Source organism: Dreissena polymorpha, chromosome 4, assembly GCF_020536995.1.
Source record: "Dreissena polymorpha isolate Duluth1 chromosome 4, UMN_Dpol_1.0, whole genome shotgun sequence".
NCBI lineage: Eukaryota > Metazoa > Mollusca > Bivalvia > Myida > Dreissenidae > Dreissena > Dreissena polymorpha.
The window spans coordinates 88,583,693-88,588,429 of NC_068358.1; the positions used below are offsets into that span (position 1 = coordinate 88,583,693).

Consider the following 4,737-nt stretch of genomic DNA (forward strand, 5'->3'; position numbering starts at 1 on the left):
TATGGCATACGTGTGTTCACAAGGTAAATGTAGGCGACTAGCGATGAAATAAAGGCGGACACAAAACGTCAACTTTATAACTGTGTGCTCAGATGAGCTGATACAAGATAAGCAACATGCACGCGAATTTCGTAATCACCTAATAGCACATTTGAGCCATCTGATTTCATTTATTAACCGATTTAGGCCTAGTGTCTAGAAAAAAGGCCTTTGCAAACAGCGTAGACCCAGATGAGACGCCGCTTGAAGCTGTTTGCTTAAAGGAATTTCTGTAAGAAATATTCTAAATATAGAAATAAATATACTACACATCCATTTTTTTTGGAAATAAATTGATCCAATTAAGAAGGATGGGAGAGTCAACTAGGCAAAAATGGGTTAAACTGATACTCACGTGATATCGCTAGGTTAAGTTCACGTTTGTTGGAATTTGCCCGCGATTCGCAACCGGGACTTCGAGGAGGCAAAAGCATTTCGAATGTGGAACAGACGCTTTATTGTTTATTATTGAACTATGATTGAATGTACTACACGCATTTTCAAATTATCAAAGACCAGCGGGACAAACGCTTTTTAATTCTATCAGTTTTGAACAAAGAGTATCAATTGAGTCGTGTTCTGCGAAAACTGGGCATAATGCATGTGCGTAAAGTGTCGTCCCAGATTAGCCTATGCAGTTCGCACAGGCTAATCAGGGACTACACTTTCCGCTTTTATGACATTTTTCGTTTAAAGGAAGTCTCTTCTTAGCAAAAAACCAATTTAGGCGAAAAGTGTCGTCACTGATTAGCCTGTGTGGACTGTACAGGCTAATATGGGACGACACTTTACGCACATGCATTATGCCTAGTTTTCTCAGAACGCGACTCAATTAATGAACTGATATTTAAAAAATATTTTAGTCAGGAGTGTTATTGTGCTAGTTTACAAATAATAGTTCCATTCTTTATTGAATCTATACGAATTATTTTTTGAAAACCGTTATTTTACCAAACTGCGTACATTAAGATAAAAAACTCGATTGTTTTGGTGAATAATTAGTTGTTCAGCTTCAGTAACCGATCTCATCAATCAGAGCAATTGCTGTCGCTTATGAAGGAGTTGTTACAAAAAGCAATGCTATTCACATATTTTTATATAATTAATATCGTTGGCTATTTGCAGTATGCATTGCATGTCCACGTGCTTGAAAGTGTCAAAATGTAATTTATTACTAAACGTTACATGCGCAAAAGCAGTTGCTATATAAACGCCCATGGTTGCACATAGCGTTACTTTTCCTAAAGACTACGATTAAAAAGATGACGCGATTCGTTTGCGAGTGGTTGTTCCTGGCGCTTTTGTTCTCGTCTGGTACGTAAACTACAATGTTTAATGAGACTATGCAAAAATTATAGACGTATTCATAATTTACTATTCATTATTTATATAGATTTTTACTAATAAAAAAAAGAGAGAGCTTTACGACACTAATGGCTTATAAATTTATATTGTGTGCACTTGTTCGTATGTTTTGCCGTTCTTGTTATTAAGGCTTGCTGCGAGGCTTAAAAAGAACTTGACATTTGGTTCCACTAATATCGCTAATACTTAAACTTATTTTTTTTATTTCGTTAAATATGTTATGATTTCCGACTTAAACAAGAACATTTATGTACATTCAGAAATATTCCATATCTTTATTTTACATTCTTTCTCAGTTACTTATTGTTAATTTTAAGTTAATTCAGCGAATATGTATGAAGGAGACTTACTAGTTAACTATATGAATATTATCGAATAAAGCAAAAATGATACAATACTGAACCATGAAAACCAAAATAAAGTTTACAAAACGTTAGGGTCGATCGTGTATAGTGGACACAACGAACCTTTTATTTTACGCTTGACAGCAACAACTGCAAATAAATGGTGCTATATCGATACTTAGTGGATTAAATTGGCACGCTTGTGTACTTATATCCGGCAACCAGAAAGATGTAAGCATGAAATTTTGTGACTGTTCGTCACGTTCCGATTTCTCCTGAGTGTCGTCACATTCTCAACACCTGAGAGTGCCTGTGCGTAGGGATAACTTTGAACAGACAGCGTGTCCGAGGTGAATTTGCTTAAACTCGTAAACCTTCTCTTATGAAAATGACACGGCATTGTTTATTACCTGATTAACAACAACTTATTTATTAATTTATAAAACACAGTCAAGGAAAAGATAATTCTTTCCTAAGACAGTGCTAGTATGAAGTATAATTTTTGCTGTTTGTGTGACAACTCTTTATCTCTATTTAGAAAGTTAGTATTGAGGTCGATTCAATTGTAAAAGAGAAGAATTTAAGAGATAACATAATCCGGGCTTATTATGACGATGTTTTTATATTGCATACTTTAGAAACAATAATTGTGGTTTAACGTGTATAATATCATCGTCTACCATTTGTGAAAATCCGTTTCTGAATATGTGAACATGTATTTATTCCAGCATACGGAGGGCATGTATGTATTGGTAATTCCGGACTTTGTCCAGCAACGGACTTTGTCCAGCAACTTGAGAATGCGCAGCGGGCTTCTTTTGCGGTGTGAATAACTATTGCTGTCCCAATCCTGTAACTGGGCCATGTGTCAATCCCGGTGGCCCATGCAAGGGGAGCGGACAGTGCACGGATGGCTTCACTTGCAAAGAGTCGGTCTGCTGGTCCGTAGGTCAGTGGATGAAGCATATTCGCCAGAATGCGTATATTATTGTAAATAGCAGACTCATCTATCAAATGTGTAATATATGTACTGTCATAACTTTAAGTTTACTTGAAGAAATTAAAAATGTTTTATATAATACTATTTTCCTATTGTAAACAGTATGTCCGACACCGATACCCGAACCTCCTGGTAACTGCGGTAGCGCGGCTATGAAAGATCTTTGTACCACAGACGCCGACTGCACGCAAGGCCGACCATGCTGCGCGGACGGCTGTGGAAGAAAGAAGTGTCTGGAAAGCAATCAGCCGCTGCCCTAGTTCCGTAAAGTTCTTTGTGCTCAATTGGTCATTGTCGGCCCAGGTACTCCATAAAGGTACCCGGGTTCTCCTAAGTATCTTATAAAGTACCCGTTGCTCGGAAAATATACTAGAAGTACCCCGGATTTGGGCGGGATGCATTGAAGCGTCTTTCCCGTACCCGGGTTATATTGTAATATACTTAAATAGCAACCGGAGTACTTGTAAGTAGTAGTACGTACTTGAGCCGACAAGGGCCAATTTTGAGCGTTTTTTGTTTGACACGTTCACAGGATCTGCAACTGTGCAACTGGACACTTTACTTCATGACGATGCAGCGTACTTTGCATTGATATTAACTATTTAATTTACAACTGAACTGAACATTTGCAGATAATGTAACAATATGTTGATGTATTGTTAAATATATATATATATATATATATATATATATATATATATATATATATATATATTCAAAATTTTTTATATATATATATATATTCAAAAATACATATATTATATATATATATGAAGTTGCACTATGATAAAATGTAAACCGACTATTTGAATAGTGAACATATATTTTCGCGCCGAAATATCACATGTTACAAATGGAAACGATATTATATTATGCATAATGCCACTTGTAATAAATCTCTATTGTTTGAAATGAATGCGTGAAAACGTATTAAAAGCAGATTATTCAGTTGACCTTCGATCGCATGAAAAAATGATTTGTTTGAATGAAATGCGTGTTGTGTTAAAAAAACTTAAAATTGCTTCCTATCGTATTCGACGTGGATGATAACACTTTTCACAGATTTTGGCATTTTTTAACTTATTCATTAAATGCTTTATATCGATAAATGTAAACATTGGATCGTAAAAGCTCCAGTAAAAAATCAAGAATAAAATTAAAAAAAGGAAAAGAACATTGCCCGGACCAGGTTTCGAACCAGTGACCCCTGGAGTCCTGCCAGAGTCCTGAAGTAAAAACGCTTTAGCCTACTGAGCTATTCCGCCGAGTTCACATGCTGAACGTATTTTATACCTTATATAAGCACTCTTCGTAGTTTCACAAAATTTAACGACAAAAACAGAACTCTCCAAATTATTCATTCGTTTCGCGTTGCAACGCTTTATAATTTTTAGGTTTTAAAATCGTCAAAAGATGCATATAATGGCTCTATTAGACCATGGTAAATGTTCAGTATTACTGTTTCCTCACAAATATCATAACTAAAACGAAAATTTGCGAAACTGGAACAACTTTTTTCAATTTTGTCAATTTACCAAAGCGTGAAAAGATCCCTTTAAATAGTGCGAACATAAAGTTCAATACTTTACTGAATTTTATATATTTAAAATAATTGCATTCAGTTCTGGCAACATTATTGCAATATTTCGAATTGGTATCGATACTGTGTTGCAATTTTGATTAAACTATCTTGTCTGAGTATGATTAATTTTTTTTTTTTTTTTTTTAATTCAATATCATACATATAATGTAAACATGTATATGATCATACAACACAGTGATTGTATAAAGCAATAAAGTTCACACATGTTATACAAGATATGCTAATATATATAAATATTTTTTTTTTTAGAGAGAAAAGAAAAGAACAACAGAGGAATAGTTATGAAAAATGATGAGTTGTATAAAGTCGGAAGAAAGCATACTGTATTTGTGTGTTTAGTTGTATATTCACAATGATCTTGTTAGATTGAAAAAAAATATATAAAC

General features: G+C 34.5%; 1 long non-coding RNA gene across 1 annotated transcript; it reads left to right on the forward strand.

Annotated features, from left to right (window-relative positions):
• The first annotated feature begins 1,288 nt into the window (after window positions 1–1,288).
• On the forward strand, window positions 1,289–3,374 carry LOC127879994 (uncharacterized). The gene is made up of 3 exons (XR_008049374.1): window positions 1,289–1,353; window positions 2,477–2,697; window positions 2,851–3,374. It is a non-coding gene; the product is annotated as an uncharacterized LOC127879994 (long non-coding RNA).
• The last annotated feature ends 1,363 nt before the right edge of the window (window positions 3,375–4,737 follow it).